This window comes from Onychomys torridus, chromosome 1 (assembly GCF_903995425.1).
Source record: "Onychomys torridus chromosome 1, mOncTor1.1, whole genome shotgun sequence".
NCBI lineage: Eukaryota > Metazoa > Chordata > Mammalia > Rodentia > Cricetidae > Onychomys > Onychomys torridus.
The window spans coordinates 31,401,334-31,426,062 of record NC_050443.1 but is presented as its reverse complement, the minus strand read 5'-3'; the positions used below and the strand labels follow the sequence as shown (position 1 = coordinate 31,426,062).

Genomic DNA, 24,729 nt, shown 5'->3' with positions numbered 1-24,729 from the left:
TGGCGGCTGAGTTGGGACAAGGACTGCTCAGCAGCCAAGGGCCTCTCTCTTACTATCATATCCTTGCTGGGGTGGGTGGTCCAGGGTGGGCTTCTTACTCCTTGAGGCCATGTAGGCCATGAGGTCCACCACCCTGTTGCTGTAGCAGTATTCATTGTTATACTAGGAAATGGAGCTTCACAAAGTTGTCATTGAGAGCAATGCCAGACCCAGCATCAAAGGTGGAAGATTGGGGGTCGCTGTTAGTCGCAGGAGACAACCTGGTCCTCAGTATAGCCAAGGATGCCCTTTAGTGGATGCTTTGATGCCTGCTTTACCATCTTCTTGATGTCATCATATTTGGCAGGTTTCTGCAGACGGCATGTCAGATCCACGACAGACACATTGGGGGTAGGAACACGGAAGGCCATGCCCATAAGCTTCCTGTTCAGCTCTGGGATGACCTTGCCCACAGCCTTGGCAGCACCAGTGGATGCAGGGATGATGTTCTGGGCAGCCCCACAGCTTCCCAGAGGGGCCATCCACAGTCTTCTGGGTGGCAGTGATGGCATGGACTGTGGTCATGAGTCCTTCTACAATGCCAAAGATGTGTCATGGATGACCTTTGGGGGGAGCTAAGCAGTTGGTGGTGCAGGAAGCACTGTTGACAATCTTGAGTGAGTTGTCATACTTCTCATGGTCCACACCCATATCAAACATGGGGGTATAAGTAGAAGGGGCAGTGATGATGACCCCTTTTGGCCCCACCCTTCAAGTGGGCCCCAGCCTTCTCCATGGTGGTGAAGACACCAGTAGACTCCACAACATACTTGGCACCAACATCACTCCATTTGATATTGGTGGGATCTCACTCCTGGAAGATGGTGATGGCCTTCCTGTTGATGATGAGCTTTCCGTTCTCAGCCTTGACTGTGCCCTTGAACTTGCCATAGGTAGAGCCAGACTGGAACATGTAAACCATGTAGTTGAGGTCAATGAAGGGTGTCATTGATGGCAACAGTGTTCACTTTGCTAGACATGAAGGCAGCCATGGAAACCAGGTGTCCAATATGGCCAAATCCATTCACTCCGACATTCACCATCGTGTCTCAGGGATGAGGCTGGCACTACATGAAAAGATGCGGCTGTTTTTGGAACAGGGAGGAGCAGAGAGCCAGCCAGCTTATTTTTACATGCAGTCAATATCAAGGCAATTTTCACTGTCGTGATGTTACATATTGGGCCCCTCTTCAGGAACCTCTCCACTCCATAAGACAATTTCCTATTCAACAGGCTCCACAGCTGCCCACTGGTGTCCATGTGTTCGAGCATCCACTAAACCCCATCCAATGCCTTGTGTGCAGCTGTCTATCTAGATCAGCTTTGAGGCCAGAAAGCTGAACATGATGTCAGAATATTAAGATTTATGGCTACATGGGACAACTTAGGGCTCAAACCAACATTCTACCAACAAAAAACCCTCCAGGCAGCCAGAGGGGTATAGAACTGAATCTCCCCCTCAGCCTCTGCATGCCGAGAGAGGTGCTAACTGTGGTTGTGGCCTTGGCACCTTGGCACTCGCCCACCCCCTGGAATTCTGCCACAGCTTTCTGGGTTCTTTGCTGCACCCAATCTCTCCCTCCTCTGCCAAAAATGCTCTTTTGGAAAGTCCATGTGGGTTATTTGGCGTTCCATTGCTTGAGCCCAAAGCCAAACTCCTTTGTCCAGTACTTAGGATCTTCAGTATTGAACACAGCTCTCCAGCCTCTTTGAACCAGCAGAACTATCCACAAACAACTCACATGCTACTCTCATAAGACCCCACTCCCATGTGCAGCACCCCATTCCAGCACACCAACTCAGGCTGTGCCCTCTGCTCACTGTAGTTCTGGGTAGGGGAGAGAGGGAGTGCACAGGAAAGAGGCTGACGACTTTAGTTAACTAAGCCTTGTTCTAGGTACTTTGGGTAGATTAACTTGTTACAGCTTTGCTTTATAGATTAATTGAGAAATAGGGTAAACAATTTGACTAAGAGCAAAGAGCTAGCTGGGCGGTGGTGGTGCACGCCTTTAATCCCAGCACTTGGGAGGCAGAGGCAGGCGGATCTCTGTGAGTTCGAGGCCATCCTGGACTATAGAGTGAGTTCCAGGAAAGGCTCAAAGGTACACAGAGAAACCCTGTCTCAACAAAACAAAACAAAACAAACAAACAAACAAAAAGAGCAAAGAGCTAATAAGTGGCCAAGCCACCTCAGCAGCAGTTGCTCCCTCCTTTGGGCCTTGCCATTGAGACAGCACTATTCCACTTGGCACTAAGTGGTTCTCACATGTCTGCCACATTTTATACAGAGAATACCGGGCCTCATCATCTCTCTCCAGAGCTCTGCACAGTGCCCGGCACACAGTAGGTCCTACTCAGCTGTGTGACTGCTAGAAGTCCAACATCTGTGTACCACCCCGCCCCCCACCCCGCCATAGACGTGTACCGAGTGAATTGAGCTTATCCCTGAGCTTGCCCACTCCTTATGGCTTCTGGCAAATGCTTTGAGCTCTGTAAGTAATGGGTGAATTCAGATGGCCCTTTCCTTTATATGTTCAAAATGTAAGCCATGAGCTAAAAGAATGGTCACCTAAGACATGGCAGGAAGACACCACAAGAGCTGAGGAAAAGCCCCAGGTGCCTAAGGGTGGAGGCACTTAGAAAGCGGGCCTGTAGCAAACAGGGGGCTGCAGCACATCATCTTCCTGTCTCAGTTCTCTCCATAAGAACAGGCGGCAGCTGCAGGGACGAACCATTTGTGCACAAAGCTCAAGAATCTTTGCTTCTAGGGCAGCTACTCAGCAGAGCTGTGGGTCAGTGTCTGCCAAGGCACAGGACACTGAATGTGGCCCTGACCAAGAGGATCTGTGACACCCTCAGGCCCCTGACGGTGACGAAGCTTTACTTTTGCCCACCCACCCCCAACATGAATCTCCAGCTACCCTTAAACTTACTATGTCACCGAGGATGACTTTATGACTTTGAACTTCTGACCCTCCTGCCCCCACATTCTGAGACCTGGGCATCTCCCACCAGACCTGGCTCATGCAGTGCCAGGTATGGAGGCCCAGGGTTTCCTGCACATTAGGCAAGTTCTAGAGCAGCTATGTTGTATCTCCAGCCAGCACTTTGGCTTTTTAAATTAAAATAAAACAGAATCACTGAGACCAGATTCTAAAGTTACATTCTTGCTGAAATTAAAAGTAAAGTGACCCAGCCTGACTGAGTTCAGTCCGGGCACAACCTGCAAGTCAACAGACCAGCAGGCTGCTGTCCTGTTCTCAGGGGCACCCTGCGGGAGCCCCACTGCCTGCAGGGCAGCTCCTGGCCTAGTCATCCTCATAGGCACCTTCTTGGTCAACTAGGCGGCTTTGCAACTTCCCCAGTTCAAAACGAAGTTGCAGACTGTTGGGTTTTGTGCTTGTCTCCATATCTCTGACATGGAAATAATTCCTCCCTCACTGCTGACACATTTTTATCAGAATGCTAGTCAACTCCAGCAGTTGCAAGGTGCTTGAAGAACATATGCAGCAGATTGCACTCTCCATGATGTCTGCACAAACATCTCCATTCTACAGTGTGGCCTTGCCTCTTCCCTTAGGGTGGGGCTCATTTCTCCTTCAATGTGGCTGCCCTTAACCTCCAGCCACAAGGTCAAGAGCAAACTAAAATTATCATGAACTAGTATTTTGTAATTTAAATTAATGCAAATTAATTGTACAAAACATTGACATTTTCACACACGTATGTAAATGAACTTACAGTCTTATCTCTTCCTGCTGTCTCCTGCTGGTCCCCTTAGTCCCTTCTTTCCAAATAACTCCTTTACCTTCATGACTTTCTTTTTAAATCTAGATTCTGAATGTGACAGAAAACATGCAAGACTTGTTTTTCTGAGTCTGGACCAACACAAAATCATAAACTTACTTAACCTTATATCTTTGTGTGCGGGTTTTTTTTTTTTTTTTTTTAAACTCACTGCACAGTTCTTGAGTGTGAATTCTGCAGACAGCATCATGTGTCATTGTTGAAAGGGCACACATGGCTGGCAGGGGCTGTGAATAACCACAGGCTGACAGTACGGAGCGTGATTTCACTCCTGTGGTCTTGAGGAACGAAGCTGGCTGCTGAGCTGAGAGAACGTAGGAACACACTCTTCCCTGAGCCTCTACATAACTTCTGGCCCACCTGACACCTCGATTTAGGTTTTGTGAAATCATAATCCGGAACACAGCTGGTTCTACCCAGACTCCTGACTTCTACAACTATTAACTGAGAAACACATACTGTGAGTGGTAACCTGTTGTGCACTTTGAGAAAACCGATACAATAGGCAAATTGATAAATTGTAGTTCACCTATAATGAATACTATTCATCAAGAAGGGGCAGATGGGGCTGGAGAGATGGCTCAGTGGTTAAGAGCATTGACTGCTCTCCCAGAAGACCTGGGTTCCATTCCCAGCACCCAAACAGCAGGTCAAACCTGTCTGTAACTCCAGCTGCAGAGATTTTGACACCCTCACACAGACACAAGTGCATGCAGGTGGGGGAAAAAGGGAAAGATGTACCGATGAAGTAACAGGGACAGGTCTCAGCGACACACTGAATGAAGGACACCAGAAGAAAAAGGAGGTGCTGAGGAGTCCAGAGACATGACACTCTAAGAATGACAAATCTGGGTTACAGTGACAGAGGCCTGGGCTTGGGGGTGAAGGACTGACTGGCCCTTCCAACTTCCTTTGGATTTTTCTGCTTCTTCCTGTATGCTCAGCTCAACAGCAGTGTTCTGGTGCTCCACCTCAGCCCCTGGCACCTGGCACCCATAGACTCAAAGAGTCTGGAATGTTCTAGTGGAAGCCCCACCTCTTTGCTCAGACCCTACCCCCCAGAAAGTCCCACCAAACAAAGCTCCTCCCCCAGAGATGCTCAAGACCACTCCCACAGGGGATCTTAAATTGCACCCCAGAAAACAGACACATGTTTTTTCCGGTCTCTCTTTCTGGTCTCCTCTCTGGGGGGCCGGAGAATCACTTGGGAACACTTTACTCCTTAAACTGGGGCTTTTTCTGATTCGGTCTGATTTGGATTGATGTGTCGGTGGAGAGGCTTATCGGGGTGCAAACGTTTTTCAACCAGAGGGCAAGCAGGCCCGCTCACAAGACAACCCACTCTACACACACCTCTTTTTCTGTCAGTCTGAGAGGACTAAGCCCCACTGAGCTCTCATGTAGGTAAACAGTCTATCAAAAGCACACACTGTGATGGGGCAAGCTGAGCCTTCCAAAGGCTCCCCATACATTTCTCTCTTCAAGTTCCTTTTAATATGGATCAGGGAGCGTGGAACATCCATAATAATTCAACATTTTTTTAAAGCACCTTTGATCCTCCTGACTCTAAGAGCTGGGATTACAGACACATGCCACACCTGGTTTATGCAGTGCTGGGGATCAAACCCAATGTTTCCTGCATGCTAGGGAGTATGTTATCACTGAGCTACAGCCCCAGCCAGAGCTCAAATACATATGTCTTAAAGTTTCATGTTTATTTTATGTGCATGTGTGAGTACCTGCCTACATGCATGTATATGCTCTTCAGGCATGTCTGGTGCCCAGGGAGATAAAAAGAGGGCTCAGATCCCCTGGAACTAGAGTTACATACCACTGTAAGCTCCCATGTGGGGACTGGGAACAAAACCCATGTTCTCTGCAAGAGAGGTCAAATATTTTTTAATGTATTGTTTATTTCCACAGTTCTAATCTAATTCTGTCAACACACACTGCCACTGCTGGCCAGGTGCAGCAGGAATTACCAACAGGAGACTACCTAGCATTAGGACCTGGTTTGCAGTCAGCCAGAAAGCCTCTGTAGTAGTCCAGGTGACAGCAGGTTGGACTTCTGGCTCCATCACCTCTTTATTCTGTGAACTTGGCCATGTCACTGCAACTGTCCTGTCTCCAGTTCCCTCACATGTGTGACAGGAACCACAGTAACAACCTTAAGACTTCCCTGACGACTGACCTTAATTACTCAGACAGTATCTCGAGTGTGGCAGGTGCTCATACCCAGGCTCACTTGCCTTTTGTCTACTGGCTATGTGGCCCAGGACACAAGACGGAAGTGGGAAACTGCAGAGGGATCAGGAAACATTTTCCCAGGACTGTTTTTTATTTTGAAACTTATCATTAACAAGAATTAGAGAGAAAAGGAAAATAACTCTTCCAAACATTCAGAATTTAGTTCTCTCTGTGTCAGCCATTGTAGCTGCATGGACAAAACGTCACTACTTCCATCAAGTACCACAGCAGTTTTATTTCAGAGACAGGCCGTGTGGTGCGTCCAGATTTGTAGAAGAGGTGGAGTCATGTCACCATAAGGCATCTCTTCAGTAAACTATAACACCTGTGCCAGTAACAGCACAGATGTGCTCAAAAGATTTTTAATAGACTTGTGAGGCTTCAGACGGCTCAGCAGTTAAGAGCACTAGCTGCTCTTCCAGAGAACCTGGGTTCAATTTCCAGCACCTACATGGTGGCTCACAGCCATCTATAACTCTAGAGATCAGATGCTCTCTTCTGGCTTCCATGGGCACCAAGCATGCACATGTACACTGACATACATGCAGGCGTGACACCCATACACATCGAATAAAAATGAAATTTGAAATCTTTTTTAAGTTGGACTAAGGATGTAGTTCAGTTGGTACAGTGCTCACCTAGCATGCATGAAGCCCTGGGTACCATAAGTACCACTTAAATTGGGTGCAATGGCAGCATATGTCTGTGATTCCAGCACTCAGGAGATGAGGCTGGAGGGTCAGGAGCTCCAAGTTATCCTTGGCCACACCACAGGTGTGAAGCTCCAGGAGACCCCTTTTCTCTTCCCATTATCAAAGTGACTTGGAAGGACATTTACTTGCTGTACATTTGGTGAACACATACTACGTGCCCAGCTACCATTACAGCACAAGGGTACAGAAAAGATGACAATGTTCTTGGCTCCTAAGAGTTAAGAATGGCTTAAAGTTTGCTTTACTAATAGTTCAAAGTTGGCTGGAAGATGGCCAAGGGGTAGGGCATAGGTAACCATGTAGGTCTTGGTACTAAAAGTCCAAGTTTGAATCCTGACTCCACCATGTACAAGCTATATGATGCTGGACAAGCTTCCTCTGTGTCTTCATCCCAAACACAGAAATAACAACAGTTGCTATTTTGCTAGGTTTTTATGAGACTTGAGTTTATTACTACATGTAAAATGCTTACATCAATATCTTCACAAAGAAAGCACCCAGTGCATGACAGCTGTTCCTAACACCCGTAAGACATCAATCTCAGCTTTGACAGCTGAGTATACTTTTAAATTTGATCATCCCATCCATCCGCCTCTAACTTCTTACGGTAGCTGACAGCCACCCTGGCTTTCCTATTTGCTACATCCTAATGGCTTCCGATGCATTCATTATTAAGATCTGCTTTTATTCTCTAATAACCTTTTTAGCTTATTGAGTCAATGGTTCAGGAACCTTACCTAGGAGATTGGCAGGGAAGTCAACAGACTGCCGGCCATTCCAAGTGCTTCCTCTCACGGAAATCCTCAGACATGAACTGTGTGGTTATGCCGATCCTAACCACCAGGTGCTCCTCCCATGTGTAGATGCACACATGAGGGCACCTGGGCCTAGGGTATGTAAAGGGGCGCGGAGGGCCCATCTGAAATTCAAAGAGAACAAGGTCTGCTGTGAGCTCCCCTCAGCCGCCCTGTGAAAGGCAGGCAGGCAGGCAGGCAGGCACGTGTATAAATAAGAAGGAACACCAGAGAGGCCTGTGACGGTGGCCGCTCTGCTGAAGAACACTAAGCAGCATGGGAAACAGGCAGTTCACCTACACTTCAAGTTCCAATGCTCAAAACAGCAATTACTGCCTCCCCTTCCCAGCCCCAACCCGGCTGCCCCCCAACCCTCCGGAGTCAGCTCCCCTGCCTCCATTCTTCCTTGCGGTCACCTCTGTCTCATCTCAAGGGCAGCCACTGAGTCCTGCCACTCCACATCCCCGGTCCCGCCCTCCTGCTGCCATGGACTGTTCAGCCCGGAGAACATGTGTCCTGGATGATTGCAACAGCTTCTTAGCATTTCCTCTCCGTGCTACCAATTCTCTCCAATCCACTGGGGTCCAAGGTAACCTTTGTAAATCTAAGCTCAGGCTAACAACTCCCCTGCTCAAAGCCTGCCAGTGGCTCCCCTGTGCCTACATGAATCCAGCCAGACACTTCCATGTCCATCAGTAAACAGGCGCAGCTCACCTTCAGAGCCTCAGATATCACTGCATCTCCCCCTAGCCCTGTGATCCAATCAAAGTGGATAGTACACTGGTGGTCCCTGGTGACACCAAGTGTCTCTGCTAGCCTCACCCTTTCTGTGTCCCTCCCACTTCAGCTCCTTCTGGGGAAAAACTGTCACCCTTTCCACTCAGTGGTATCTAACTTCATGAAGTCTTCCTGGACCCCTGGCTAGAATACATTTTAACTCAAGACTATCCAGAGGGTTAAATAAGACTGAGGTGTCAACCACCAGTGCACAGTAGGTCTCCCAAAACTAAAAACACAGTCTGCAGGAGACACACAGCCAGGTTCATGCTGGGGACTACTCATACCAGGGATGAAGGATTAGAATTTGAAAGAGCAAGAATGGATGGCATGATAGATTTCTGGAGTTTGAGTTGTTAGTCTATTTGCTTTGGGGACAGAGTCTCATGTTGCTCTGGGTGGCCTCAAATTCACAGAGATGCACCTGCCTCTGTCTCCTGAGTGCTGGCATTACAGCATGAACTACCACGCTCGGCCCAATTCCTGGAGTTTAAAGCTAAAAAGCAGGGCAGTGTTTGAAGTCCATTAGTGTCCATGATGGATGAAGAACAAAGGCCTAGGAAATCACTAAGAAGTGTTACAGTGATCCAGGACAAAGGCGCTTCCACCCGCTGTGGGACAGACAGGAACACCTGAACTTCCAGAAAATGCCCAGGGAGTAAGACGGCAGCACTGGGCTGCGCTGAAAAGACTCCATGACTAGAGGACTCTTCACAGGCCCAGTCACAGGGACTCTAGGCCTGGGAAGCTGGAAGAGGCTGGCTAGGACAGCGGAGGGCTGTTGGAGGGAGGGGAAGGCACAGAGGAAGCAGCACATAGAAGAGAACATGTGGACATACTTGTTTGGAGGTGGTACACAAGCAGGAACAGGGAACTGGAGTCTGGTCATCGTGAGGGACCAAGACGCCAGTTGATTAGTGTGTGTGTGTACACTCATGTTTGTGCGTGGGTAGGCAAGATCATGTGTATATATGCATGTCTGTGGGGGTGCACATGTGTGTGCACATGTATATATGCATGTGGGGGCCAGAGATAACCATGAGTACCATTTTTAGAAATGTCACCCGCCTTTGGGACAGGGTCTTACTGGGCTGGAACTCACCACTCAGGCTAGGCCAGCTGACCAGGGAGAACCAAGGATCTAGCCTCCACCTTCCCAATTCTTGGATTATGGGCATATGCCACCTTTCCTGGCCTTTCTATATGGGTGGTAGGGATAAAACTCAGGCCTTCATGCTTCTGAGATGGGCATTTCATTGACGGAGACACCCCGCCCCCCCCCCCACACACATACTAGCCTCTCAGAAGCCATCTTAGAGACAGGTAAAAAGACCTTCAAGGATGAACATGCCCCTTTCTAGGGGACAAGGGATGTCTACTATCCACCAGACACCACCTGACCAGAGAAGAGGACTTCCAGGTGGCCTCTCCTTCCTCATCCTGAAAAGGCACGTCTATGTTCCAACAGGTGCTCCCCAAAGAGGGCCTAGATTGTTTAAGTTAGAGTACCAGTGCCTTTTCCACAGTGTTTGGAAAGGAAAAGTATATCTATAGCCCCAAACCCAGTGCAACACCAGGGTCTGAAGTTCACTCACTGGAGGACCTTGAGTTTGTCACTTAAACCCTCCGGGTCTCAGTGTTTTTTGGTAACCACGTTAACCATGCCCTATACTGCAGGAAAATCCAGGTCATTTCAGGAGGTATGTGAACTGTAAGATCCACAACTCAGCACTTCATCTAAAGCCACGGGTCAAGCTTGCCCTCTCTCTGCAAAAGCTAAGGCTGAATAGAAACAAGAAGCTAGGCAAAAGAGGGAGTTTAGGGGAAGGGCAGACACTCTGTCGGGCCCTAATCACAAGAAACTACCGCTAGAATATTAAAGCTGGCCTGGGGATGGGAGGTAATTAATCTTCAATGCAATAAAAATATTCAGTTCATTCACTTGAGAGAAACGATAAGAGAGAAGATAGATAGGTGTTTTTTCCCTCCCTGTCCTGACAAGGTTGTTCTGGATGATCATAGAACATTTAATGAACGCTGAATGTAAGAGCCTGAGATGTAAACAGGTAGATGATGAAGACAACGAGCAGGTTGAGCAGCCAGCAGCAGAAGCTGACACTGTAGAGTTGACACAAAGGACAAATGGGTCTGGATTCAAGCAGGTGGCAGCAGAGATGACAGCATGGGAAGGGAGACATGGGGCACTGCAGGGCTGACATCACGGGATCTGCTAAGGGAATACCCACACAAGGAAGGACGCGTCACACATAAAGTACCCAGCTTGTTAACCACACCAGACCTGGGGGGGTCAGCACAGGAGGCAGGAGGAAAGTCACAGAGTGAAGGGGATGGCAAGTGCCTCTGAACCTATGTCCCCAAAGTGTACAAGGACCCAGCGTCAGCAGTGAACAATACAATCCTGCCCTCACGTCGCCAAGCAGACCTTGATGGCATGACCACGTCTGCTGAGTCTGGAGTAGAAGAGGGGGAACCTGGGACTGTGGGTTTCTATTCTGAGAGGTGCTAAGGAGTTGAGATGAAAGGATGCCTCGGGCTCTGTGCTGGTTTAGTGAGCCATACACTTGGTTCCTCTCACAGGACTGGGTGTTCTGAGCAGTGGAAAAGTATTTCCAGGGCCAATCCTGAGGAGGGCAGCCCACAGCCTGGCTGCTGAGCAGAGTGGAAGTTCTCAAGTAAGAGGCTTCCGGCTTTCCCAGTTACCCCAGTGTAGCCAGGCATGCCTGGTTCAGGAAAGACTGTCCAAAGGTGCACCAACCTTCACTGCAGGCCCCCAGCTTGCCGCCTCTACGTGACCTCTTTTTTCTACCCCCTCCAACCAGGTCTATGAACTGCTCACATGACTCCAGTGACAAGTCCTGATGGAACCTCAAAATAAGAACATGACGAAATGTTGAGACTGTGCCAGCCTCTGTGTGAAACCCTTCCTAGATGCGAAGACGCCTTCCTCTCCTTCCCTGTCTTTTAACAAGCCCTCCCCCGCCACTTCCACGCAAGGCCTCCTGACTATGAGTGGCTGTAACCTTCTGAGTCCACAGAAGTGGTTTCGGGGCATCATCTAAAACACACCACAGAAAAACAGCAGAGAAGTCAACAGTGTGGCCTGCACATCTCTTCCGTCACCTGACTCCCAAGGTCACAGGAAACCCATTTCCACAGCCAGAACGTCTCAGGACAATTCTCATGGGCTCTTTTGTCCATGTGTTCCACTTGGGTCCAGCGAGAGACTACTTGACATCTGAATGGTCAATTATCTTCCACAGCATGCTGGCCTTGAAAGATCCTATCAAAATGGTTCATTTGGTACATCTATCAGGAAATGGGCTCGTGGTCCTTCATTTCAGTGCCGCAATACTTGGTCCAAAGACCACCCTGAATTAAGGCCTTCCAAAGGATCTCAGGAAATTGCTAGACAGCCTGTTTTCACTCTACCCTCTGAAGTCTCCTCAAAGGGAAAGATGCACTGTACAGAGTGAAAGTCTTCTAACAAAGGTTGCCATTAAAGTAAATTCCAGTCAATTTAAGTGGAAATTATTGAAAACAATTTCTCAACAAAATGAGCCCAATTTTCTCACAGAATTACATAAAGACACAACAGTCTGGGTTCTTGCCACTGGGCTTTTTCAGTTCTGAGAATCTGCCTGTACACTGAGCTGAGACCCATTCCTACCAAGCATTATCATGGAGACCCAGGGCCAAGTGGAGGGCGCACACCGGCCTGCCAGTGCTGGTCTGGGGGAACCGTGGCAAATGGAGGGTACCGTTGCACAGCTGGGATCTGAGTGACCCTGAGCTCCTGAGATCTGAGGCTGGCTGGGCTCAGTGCTCCTTCCCTAATGTGTGACTTATGGGTGCAGTGTGTCAGGTAAACTCTGACTTTACACACAGGACTAAATGTTTACACAGGGGACATGAATGTTCTCAGAGTGGCACTGGAAACAAGACCACATATGCAAATGGGCGTGGCACAGTTCTGACATTCGGCTGGCCCACACTCTCACTTTTCCTGTCTGTGCCTTGGCTTGCGGTGTGGATGAGCAGGTCCTACGGGCCCAGGCAGTCTCCCATTCCGAGACAGACTCCAGCTCCAGGCTACCCAGGAGGTCATCAGCATTCACAAGGCAGTCCTGAGATCTGCATGGCAAGCTCTGACCGTGTCTCCTCCATCCCTTCTCTTGACCAAGTCCTCAGTGCCTTCAAAGAAGCTTCTCCTGTCCCTCTGGGAGCACAGCACAAGAGCCTGACATAATGGGGTGAGGAGAGCCAGGTAAGGAAGGGACAGCAGGAGACATGCAACCAGAAAAACTACTGGCCCTTTTGCTCGTCACTCTGTAGTCCTCTCGAACCCTGCCAGCCAGCTTCTCAGTATACCAGCTCTGGAAATCCAAAAGCTTTGATGGTTCAGAAAACCGGGGGGGGGGGGGAGGCTAATGATTCCATTTGAACCAATCTGTCTTCTTTACTGAGCCCAAAGCCATCCCTCCCCCGGCGCTGCCCCCCACCCCCCTGGGCTGTCAGGTATAAGAGCTTTGTCCATCCACAGAGAAACAGAAGGCAAAATGGCCACAGGAACAATCACCTGCAGAGGGGAGGGGAGGCTGCAGCACCGAGCTGCTGGTGGGGGCTGGGTGCTCCGAGGCTCCGGCAGTGGGAGACAGTGCCATGCTGTGGCCACCTGCCGCCTCTGCGCTGCCTTCTGCAGCCTCTGCAGGTACCGGAGGAGGAGGAGGAGGCGGAGGCCCGCTTCCTGACCCACTTTCCTGCCCATCTCTATTTAGCTGTTCGCTGGTGATGCTCCTGGCATGCCAATCAGATGCTGCAGCCGGCGCGGTGCAGCTCGTTACAACAAATTCACAGTTCCTAGTAAACTCGGTGGAAAAGTACTGCGCTGAGCAGCCTAATTAAACTGACGCAATTTCCACAGCCACACCAGAAAAAGCCAACACTGAGGAAAAAGGGAGAAAGAAAGAAGGCATGAGTTTGGGAGCTGGTGGAGCTGACTCGGGCTGTAAGGCACTTGAAGGAGTCTTTGCAGCCCACACTTTCCAAGTCCCGCGCCCTGGGTGAGCCTCTGAAAGTGCAGGGAAGGACTAGACTTCAAGTCTGCAGGCTGTACTACCCTTCCTCACCTCGTGACCTTGGACAAGCTATTCCTGTCTTGGGGAAAAGAGGAAATATCGAGCTAGACTTTCGTTAAAACAGCCTGTGAGTCTTATTCTCTAGACTGTCAAGCTGTCAAACTTATGACGAAAAAAAAAAAACCACGTAGTGTCACCAGACCCCATGAAAGAACTGAACTAGAGACTTCCGTTCTGGTTCCATTTCGGCTGCCAGCTTATTGTGACCTTGGCAAACCACATGACCCCTAGAAATTTCAAAGTCTTCATCAGAGGAAGAGGCTGGGCTGGGTAGACTTTAAGGGAGAAATTCCAATACTCCATTCTGTAAAAGGCTGAGGACATCAGTATTTATGGTGACCCACATCAGGCTTTCTCTTCTCTGGGAGGGAAGAAGTAACCTGTTCTTGCCCCTCAGTTTAAAAATTTAGTATAGAAACTCAAGGCAGATCTTGTCTCTTTTTCCTTTTGTTGAGACAACTTTGTCCCCTCTCTCTGGTTCTGCTGCTGGAGGGCTGGAGACAGGAATGACGATGGCCTACAGGGATGCTGAAAGGTGCACACTGAAGGAATACCAAGGACACTGACCCCCTCCTGAGGACTGAGCAGAAGAGGGCAGGAGGGCATGCACAACCAGCCGAGAAGCAACCGTCAAGTGCAGGAGTGCATGGAAGGGACAGCAAGGCCGAGAAATGAAGCTGGGCAGAAAAGCACCAGCTGCACAGACAGCTAGTCAGTGGCCACATCAAGACACCCTCCCCCTGCACATCGGGACCTATACACTACCTATATCACTACCGTAACCTCAGCTCAACCTGGGCCTCAGCCGCTGCCACAGTCCCTTCCCCCTGCCACCAGTGGTCTTCCCCAAGCACTCTTCTGAGCAGAGGGTCAACAAGTCCTCCACGGCAGCTCTCTAGCAGGCCTCCTCAGCAGTATAACCTAGCCACATCACCTCTCCACTTTAGCAAGGCCGAGGAGCTCGTCATTCTCCGAGCATGCAATGCCTTGTCCCCATATAAATACCTATTTGTGTCTTACCTACAATTCCCCAACCACTACTGCCACCCAACCACTCATCCCAGGGGCTCAGTTCAGACACAATCTGTTGCAGAAAGACATCGCTGATCCCTGGATCTGGATTACATGGACCCCTCCTGAACTTCAGCAAACACCTTCCATTTTCACAATTACAACTTTTACCATAGTGAATGTGGGGAGCCCCTGTAGTTGTTTTTGGTTTTTCTATCCTTACTCTTTTGGCTCTTTGGGGGGCCCACCATCCAGCTCCCAAATAAATATACAGAGTCTTATTCTTTCTTATGAATGCCTGGTGTTAGCTTGGGTTATTTCTTTTTCTTCTTTCCTTCCTTCCTTCCTTCCTTCCTTCCTTCCTTCCTTCCTTCCTTCCTTCCTTTCTTTCTTTCTTTTTCTTTTTTTTCAGAGCTGAGGACCGAACCCAGGGCCTTGTGCTTGCTAGGCAAGCACTCTACCACTGAGCTAAATCCCCAACCCCATGCTTGGGTTATTTCTAGCCAGCTTTTCTTAAATTATTCTGACTACCTTTTGCCTCTGGGCTTTTAACTTTCTCTATTTCTGTGTATCTTTTCTTTCTTTCTTACTCTGGCTGTGTGGCTGGGTAGCTGGCCCCTTCTTCTCTCGAATCCAGAGGTACACAAAGGAGGAGACTGAGACCACTTGATAAGAGAGGGGTCCTTCTACCAGCAAAGAAGCAAGACAGCCAAAAGCAACACAGACAGACTGGGAGGCCAAGCAAGGTCAGACCTGACTCTAGGGCAATGAAAACAGAAACCAGTGGGCACTCAGGAGAATGGGTGGGACTATAGAGCCATCTTGGAAAGCCCCAGAACCTCTGAGTCAGAGAGGAACAAACCCCTGCTGGGATCTATGAAACTTTCTCAAAACTGAAAAAAGTACAGAAGCCGCAGACAAAATAATAAAAGGTTTAGCCTATAATCACAGAAGCAGCCTAGGGCTAAAGCCAGAATGAGCCAGGAAAGCAGAGCTAGGGGGAACCTGGAAGAGCTAGGAGGAAGGTCACCACCCACCAGCACTGTGACCTTGCTCAAGCCTTCTGTTCTTGTCTGGAAACCCTAGACAGTAAAATGGGAACACAGCACCGGCTCAAGGAGCCATCTAAAGGAACACAGGAGTCATGCTGTGCTTTACAGACCAGGAAACAATACAACTGGTACCCACTGCTGAGTGCTGACCAGAGCTCCACTTTCCCAAGGTGTCCAGTGCTCACCAGCGAGCCTAGACTCCCCAGTGGAACAGAACACATGTTGATAAAAGAATGTACTCAGAATGACACAAGGGACCCAGTGTGTTACAAATCCCAGGGGAGACACATCTGAATGGGCAAGGCTAACTCAAAGGAATGGCATGAGGAATGAACTTTCAAGCTGGAAGGCCACAGCCAAGGGACACAGGATGACGGTGACAGTCTTGGGTGATCCATGGTCTGGGTTTGGAGGTCTTCTCCATGAGGTGGTTAAGGAATCGGTGTGCCCTGAGACTTCCAGAAAGGACACACTAGAGCCAGGTCTGTGAGGTGTGGCTGTCAGGAGTGTCACTAGAATGCCTCAAGCTTAGAAAGGAACCACACATCCAGTGGCATTGAAAACAGATTTTCTAATCTTGGTTACAAAAATGTCAAATGTCCCAGAAAGAGCTCCTGGGAAGAAGTTTCCATTTGCTTTCTACAGAAGCAAGGGGATGCATTAGAAAAAAAGAGTTGGGGGAAGGAAGGCCAGAGTCAAGAGAGCTGTGTCCACTCTTTGGAGCAAGAAACTGGCTGTCCTAGCTGAGTGGGCCAGCCAGTCTGTCCCCTCTCTGAGCAATACCCTCACTCTCACTGGCAACCAGACAGATCTTCAGATCAGTGTCTGTCTGCCCAGCTGTGCTTAGGGGATTCAGACAGATCTTCAGATCAGTGTCTGTCTGCCCAGCTGTGCTTAGGGGATTCAGACAAGCTCTGGGCCCAAACTTGGGCATTAAAAGAGGGTTATGGCTGGGCGGTGGTGGCGCATGCCTGTAATCCCAGCACTTGGGAGGCAGAGGCAGTTGGATCTCTGTGAGTTCGAGGCCAGCCTGGTCTACAGAGCTAATCCAGGACAGGCTCCAAAGCTACAGAGAAACTCTGTCTCGAAAAAACAAAAACAAAAACAACAAAAAAAAGAGGATTATGACTCTCTTCTAAGTCAAAAGGGAAGGTGGGGTCAGAAGGATGAAACTGGGACCATTTGCCACCCAATATACACTTAGAAAACTCCCCACTGGGGGCTAAGTCTTCTAAGTTCTGGGATTTAATAATGAACTAACTGATGGGAATCTGTCTTATTGAATGAAGCTTCCCTAATATTTTGAAATCATATACCATCTATCCATCCATCCATCCATCCATCCATCCATCCATCCATCCATCCATCCATTATTAGAGCATTTATTGTATTGGCAAATACATTGATTGCCAAAGCAGAGGAAGAAACAATATGAAATGACATGTGCCCTCCCAGGATGTCCAATATATGGGAAGGAAAGATTATATACAAAGCAACTTAAAAAAAAAATCTGACTGTGGGTCACTGTCAAATACACCAATACAGACATCAGTGCTGGGGACTGGGGAAGGTGGTCAGGGGTTCTTAGGTAAGTAGACAAGACTGCTCATAGCAGATAAAACCTAAGCTGTACTTTAAAGATGAGACTATAGATGAAAGTTAGAGTGAAAAAGAGTACCCCAGTTCTATGGCAGCATGCATCCACTCACCCACCTATACATACATACATACATACATACATACATACATACATACATACATACACACACACACACACACATCTAGTTACCTATCCACCCATCTACCCATCCACCCACCCATACATATACATAATACATACATATACACACCCATCTACCCATCCATCCATTTACCACCTATCATCTAGCTACTCACCCACTCATCCACCCACCTACCCTCCCATATATACATATACATAATACATACATACACACATCCATCTATCCATCCACCCATCCACCCATCCACCCATCCACTCACCCACCCACCCATCCATCCATCCATCCATCCATCCATCCATCCATCCATGCACTTACTGGACACTAATTCTGTTTCAGAAACAGCACACTTAAACTGTACAAGAGACGAAAGGACAAGGACAAGAGCAAGTCATTCTGGAGAGCTTTACATGCCATAGGAACCTCTTTACAACCCACCTGAATCAACTCCCTGACAGACTTACAAGGTAACTCGCTGTTGTGAGTCTTCTCTGAGGTGTGGGGCCGCTGAACAGCTTGCTCAATTTGAGGCTATCTGGTATGGGAAGTTTTGTTTTAAACAGTTTTATCAAAGTGTACCTGAAGTATTGAACTCATATAATTTGACTGGTTTCCACATAAATATATACCCAGCACAGGGCTCACTACATTCAAGACAAAGAGAACACTTCCATTCCTCAGCATCCCAGGCACTTTCAATAATGACTTCATTGGGAGAAATTAGGAAGCCAGATGGGCAGGTAGGACACTAGATAGAAGTTTTAAAAATGAGAGTTTAGCCTGGGATATAATTATCATTTATATTCAGCAAACAGCCAGAAACAGGGGACAAGAGAGGGGCATGGCAAAGGAAGATGTTGACACTGACTTCAGAATCACAACGTAAAGAGGAAAGGAAGTTCTGCCTGAGCACTGGGGACACAGGAGACAAAGCAGAGGCTAAGAGCTCAATTTGGGAGACAGTGAAGGAAACACCAAAAAAGAACATTCTAGAAAGCCAGATACCACAGAAAAGGCAAACGAAATGAAGATGTGCTTGCTACACACAGGGGTAGAGTTGATGGGTTGGAGACATGACCCAGAAGGTCAGAGAGATTGCTGTTCTTACAAAGGACCAGAGTTCAGTTCCTAGCACCCATGTGAGGTGGTTTATATCCACCTGTAACCTGTAACTCCAGGGTTCTGATGCCCTCTTCTGGCCTCTGCAGACACATGCACACATGTGCCCATATACACACACAGACACACAAATCATTTTTTAAATATTAAAAATTACTGTCAGAGGTAGGTGGAAACCTCTGAAATAATCATCTAATTTGTATCTGAAAAGAAAAATGGGATCCGATGAAGATCTCTAATCTAGTCAACAGTAATTATTGTGCCAATATCAGTTTATTGGTTTTGATATTATTCTACGGATACATATAATTCTCTAATGAGGAGTAAGGTGAAGAGTATACAAGATTATTTGTATCTATTTTCCTATGGGACCACAATTATTTCATGATGTAAATTTTTTCAACATCTAACATATACCAGTCATGGTACTGGCTATTTCCCTAATGAACTGTCATTTTAATCTTCAAATAATCCCAACTAGAGATGTGATTCTCATTTTATAGTTCATGCAGGTTAAATGTTCAGTAAGAGACTCGCCCCAAGACACACAGCTGGGTAACGAAGGTGGCAAAGTGTTGACTAGTGCACTCCCTGTGTGTGCAGCCAGCCCATCTGAGCTCTCGCTTGAACAAGTCCTAGTGTTCATACTCTCTGTCTATATTACTTCAGAGTTAGCCATCTTACCCCAGACCCAATTTTCTCATGAGTGAAATGCAGCAATAGCCCCTGTTCTAATTTGGCAATTTCTGCCAGATTCCAAAAAGATAAGGGTATGAAATTTCACAAACGGTCAAGACTGTGTCTCAGAGACATTCTTTAAAATCTGTGAATAAGGTCAGTCCAGGCCGAACAGACAGAGCAAAGAGAAAAACCTCTAAACTGACCACCCTTGCTCGTTTGTCCTTCTGGGCAGCATATGACCCTGGAGAGGCCCTGGTACCAGCAGCAGCTGGCCAAGAACAGGCGGCCCTCTTCCCACAAGCGGGTACCAGCAACATTAGGTCCATCCTCCCCTTCCCCGGCTGAACCTTTCCTAGCCCAAGGACACACACATGGTGTCCTTGTCTATGCAGATGCCCTGTGCCTATAGCATTATCCATGAAGCTACTGAAATAGACCCTGGCCCCTGACCCCCAGCCCCTAGCCTAGCTGATGGCTGTCCTCAATATACCAGAGCTTAAAAAACTGCCTGGCATAGCAGTCTTTAATCCCAGCACTTAGAAGGTAGCAGACAGACAGATCTCTGTGAGTTCAAGACCAGCAAGGTCTTCATAGTAAGATCCTGTCTCAAAACAAAACTAACATATACGGGGCTGAAGAGATGGCTCAGCAGATAAGAGCACTGTCTGCTCTTCTAGGGGACCCAGGTTTAGTTCCCAACACCCACATGGTGGCTCATAACCATCTGTAATTTCAGTCCCAACTCAACACTCTCTTGCTTCTGCAGGTACCAGGCACATACGTGGTACACAGACATTTATGCAGCCAAAATACTCGTATACATTTAAAACTTTTAAAGTAATTAGCTGCCCCGGGTAAGATGGTTCACTGAGTAAGGACACTGGCCACCAAGCCAGAAAGAAGAGAACTAGCTCCCCCTAATTGTCCTCTGACCTCCACATGTGCACTGTGGCACATGTGCACAATAAATAAATAAATGCAATAATAATTTAAGATAACAGAATTATCAGCGCTAAACCCTGTTAGATCTCATGGTAACTAGCTACCAAAGCAGAGCCACATACAGTGCAAGTGAAGATGTCAGGAGCCCCGCAGGCTTCTGGGTAGCTTGGACTTCTGCATATAGCAGTGCTTCTCCGGATTCAATTAGCTTTCATTTCAGGAAGGGGCCTGATCTGCACTGCTGATTCCTCGGCGACACACAGGAAAAGGCTGGGCTAGAGATGCCCTGATCCCCATGCCACCAACTGCACCAGGACAAAGGGGGCGGGAGGCTGGTAAAGACAGCCTTCATGCCAGCTGCCCACCCCAGCACTTCTCCCCACTGTCCGAGGAGCAGCTGTAAGCCGAACCCACACTCCACAGACCACAGCAATGCAACGACCGACCTCCGGACTGGTTTCCCTGCAGGCTTCTGAGCCACCTGCCAGTGGGAGGTGATCAGGGAAGGCTCTGATCACTTCCGTTCAAAGAAATCATTCCCAGGTCTTACTCACTACAGAACCAAACGGAGCCCACACCGATGGCCTGGCAGGCAGAGCCTCTGACACTGGCAGCAGCCAACCCTTAAGGCATCACTTCCGTTATTCCTCCTCCGGGCTCTCAGGCTCTGGCCAAGATGAGCGGCTGCTCCCTGGACACAACCTGAGCTTCCTGCCTCTGTGCTTTGTTCATGCTGGGCTCACCATCTGCAGCACTCCTAGTCCAGATTCCTACCCGGTCTTCCAGCCAGCACAGACGCGAAGCCTCCAAACACTGATCTCTGAACACGATGTCCACATCAAGACCCTCATTGTCTCATGCTTGTTGTAGGACCTGGGCAACCGACTTTTTAGGAGCTCTTCAGGTATTTTTTTTAGGTGCAATTAGAGTTAGAGCCAGGGCCTGGTTATATGGGATCTGTCCCCTCACCCTCTCATGGAGATCCCACAATTCTATCTGAATGTCTCTCACATCACGTAATTCCTAGCATCTTATGGGATTAGAAAACTGTTTGAGCGGATGTTTGCTTGGTGCCAGGCACTGTTCCAGCGCCTGAAACAGAGCAGTTTTAGGATGGAGCTCATGCTCTCAGGGAGCTTGCATTCTTCTTAGGGGACAAACACTAAACCGTGATACCAGGTCAGGTAACAGGCACTGTACCATAAGGTCACGTAATAACGGCTGTGCTGATGAGGGTTTTTGTCAAGTTGACACAAACTATAGTCACCTTGGAAGAGAGAACCTCAGCTGAGAAATTTCCTCCATCAGATTGGCCTGTCCACATTTTTTTTTTTTTTTTTGGATTGATGTGAGGGGGCCCAGCCTACTGTGGGCAGGTAGGCCTAGGTTATATAAGAAGCAAGCTGAACAAGGTGTGGGGAGCAAGCCAGTATGCAGCTTTCCTCCATGGTCCCTGCCTCTGCTCCTGCTTCCCGCAATGACCCACCATGACTGGGATGAGTAAGGCAAATTAACCCTTTCCTCTCCGAGTTGGCTTTGGCCAGTGTTCTATCCTAACGACAGAAAACAAAGAGGACAGGTGCTATTAAAAACAGGAAGAGGATGGAGGCTAAAGAGAGGCTCAATTTTAGAGAGGACGGTTAGGAATAGCTTCACCTACTACAGTCTGGCCTCTGATTTAGACAGCACATGACATGACAACAAAGCCTGTGTCCAATTCACTGCTGTGCCTCTCAAAGACTCCTGCATGGTACTTGGCAATTCTAGGTGCTTGTTGTATGAACATATGCGGTTGTTGTATGAAAACTGTTTGCTCTGAACAATGAAATAAGTACTGAGTAGCTCACTCTGCCTCCTTCACAGCTATGACCCTCATCATGGCCAGGGTGGTACTTGAAACACACCAGCTATTCAACAGGTATTGACAGGACAGGTCAAACTCACTGTACTGGGGACAGATTGTTGGGATGGCACACTTCCTGGAACTGGATTAGCACACTAGTATGGAGCAACAAGCTAACCTTGAGGTCCCTGAAGCCAACCTCTTCATTTCAAAGATAAAATCATGTCTAGAGAGATGATGATCCAATGGGCCAAGGTCGCAGAAGAGGGGTGAGGAGACGGTTTGGGGAAGTGCCAGTGGTGCAAGTCTGAGGACATGAGCTGGGATCCCCCACACCCATGCAAAGAGCTGGGGCAGTGCTATGCACCATAACCCCAGCAGGAGTTGTGGGTATGCAGGTAAAGACAGGCGGACCCCTGAAGCTTGTCTGCCAGCCAATGCAACCAAATAGATAAGCTCAGATTCAGTAAGAAATTCTGTCTCAAAAATGAAGGGCTGACTAACACAGGAAGACAAAGTCAACCTCTGACTCCCGTATGCACACACCCATGTGGCTGCACTCCCACTGGGCTATACCTGGCCTGGGCTCCAGCAGACACCTTTGGTTTCTCTTGAGGCCCTCTGTGAATCTTGTCTCTCAGTCTCCCAAGGATACAAAGGCCTATGCAAAACCTGGTTCAGGAAACCCGGAAAGCTGTGGTACCCGATGAATTGAGGAATTTGCACTTGGCGTTGTATTGTTGGGAGCTCCTTTCAGGTTGTTTTGAACACATGGAAATCCACTGGCTAAAGTGTGAATACAGAGAAAAATAAAAATGCCCTGGGCTAAGGGGAAGTGCTTCAGTCCTTAGAAACTGGACCCCCTGTAGCCATGAAAGGCTAAATTCATTCTTAAAGTGCCTCTGAGATTTCTTTCCATGGATCCACATGAATCCATACACCCATGTCTCGGACACTTCAAGACACACCCAAACATACATACACACCAAAGGTAAAGCTGACAGGAGTCCTCAGCAATTCTCACTTCTAGTTAGGACCTATTCTGGTTTCATTTCTGCTGCTGTGATAAAAACAAACAAAACTTGACAAAAAGCAATTTAGGGAAGGATGGGATCACTTTAGCTCCAATTCCAGATTATAGCCTATCATTGCAGTGAAGTCAGAGAGGCAGGAGCTTGAGACACAACATCCACAGTCAAGAGCAGAGAGAACCATGCTGCCTGCTACTTGCCAGCTTGTTTTCTAGCTAGATAACTTATTGTGTGGAGGGGCCCCAAAACAGCTTGACCACAAGCTGCCATGACAGGCTTAGGGGCCTAGACGCAGCTTCTGTGACAGGCTTCCTGGCAGGCAACACCCAGATGCAGAAAAAGACATAAGCTGACACCGGTGACCCAGGGATCCACCAGGGATGGGAAAATACCTAACATCCCAAACATTCCAACCATTAGATAAGGTGGCCTGATGTCCTTGAACCTAGTACACACCTATTTCTCCTTCTTACCAAGATACCCCTAGACAATTGTCAGGAAATCAGGGTCCTGAACCCTAGAAATCCCCTTACCCCAACCTCTGCTATGATAAAAACCCCACCCCACCTGAGCTTGGTGCTCTTTGCTCTCACCACTGTGTGGGACAGACAGACCAAGCACCGGAGCTTGAAAATAAAGGCTTTTTGCTTTTACATGCCGGATTCAGTCTCTGTGGTGGTCTTTTGGGGGTCCCCAAGATCTTGGATAACAATTGTATTCCTACAATTCAGGCCCAGGTCTAGGGAATAGCACCACCAACAGTAGGCTGGGTCTTTCTACACCAATAAGCAATCAAGATAATTTCCCAGACCTGCCCACAACCCAGCCTGATCTAGACAACTCATCGAGACTCTTTAGCTATGGATTCCTAGGTTGTGTAAAGTTGATAGTTAAAACTAAATACACCAGTTTGATCAAACTGAAACACTGTTGCCATTAGCATCACAGCATTATTTGAGGTCTGTTAACTCAACAGGAACATGAAGTAACTCAGGTGGGCATCCTGGTGGTTTCAGAATAATCCTTCCTGATGGCTCCAACCTGGTGCACCTAACATCAATCCTTCACGTTCTTGCATATCAACAATCATGCTGCACCACCCACACCAACCAAGGGCAACAGACAGGACCTTCTGTTAGTTATTTGGTGCTCTTACCCTGCAAGGAAACGTCCTGAAACACGACAAATCCACAGAAGAGTTTTTATTGAGATAGGATAGGAAGAGACAGACGTGACAGGCCTGTGGGAAACACACGTGGTCAAGAGAAAGGAGAGAGACCGGTGCAAAAATGGTGCCGGCTTTATAAAGGGATGGCCGCGCATGCATACAGGAATGCATGTGGCTACTCAACGCATGTGCGTAGATTACATAGCTGTGCGCACTTTATGCAACTATGCAAAGTCTTGGAGTCCTAGTCATGAAAGATATTTTGACCCGGAAATGGCTATTTTGAACAGGAAATAACTAGGCGGGAGTGTCTAGGTCTGCCAGGCATGCCCAACCATGTGGGCATGTTGTGACTTCATATCACCTTCCACGGCAGGCAAAGGCACTATAACACAACTCTGATCCTTTTCTCTCTTCCATCCTTAGGCAGGGCAACAAAGTAATAGGTAATGCCAGCTCTGGCTAAGTGGAAAGGCTATGCAAAGTTGCCTGTGTCTGTGGAACCAGGGATGAGCTACAGGCCCTGGACAGCAAAAAGAGATCATACTTTGGGAAGACACTGATCCTTATGCTCCAAATGAGTGCTTGGCCAGGCCAGCCTTGGTATGAG

General features: G+C 48.2%; 1 protein-coding gene and 1 pseudogene across 1 annotated transcript in view; both read right to left on the bottom strand.

Annotated features, from left to right (window-relative positions):
• Sergef (secretion regulating guanine nucleotide exchange factor) overlaps positions 1-24,729 on the bottom strand; it is a 217,781-nt gene that overhangs the window by 85,756 nt on the left and 107,296 nt on the right.
• On the bottom strand, positions 28-1,082 carry LOC118585816 (annotated as a pseudogene).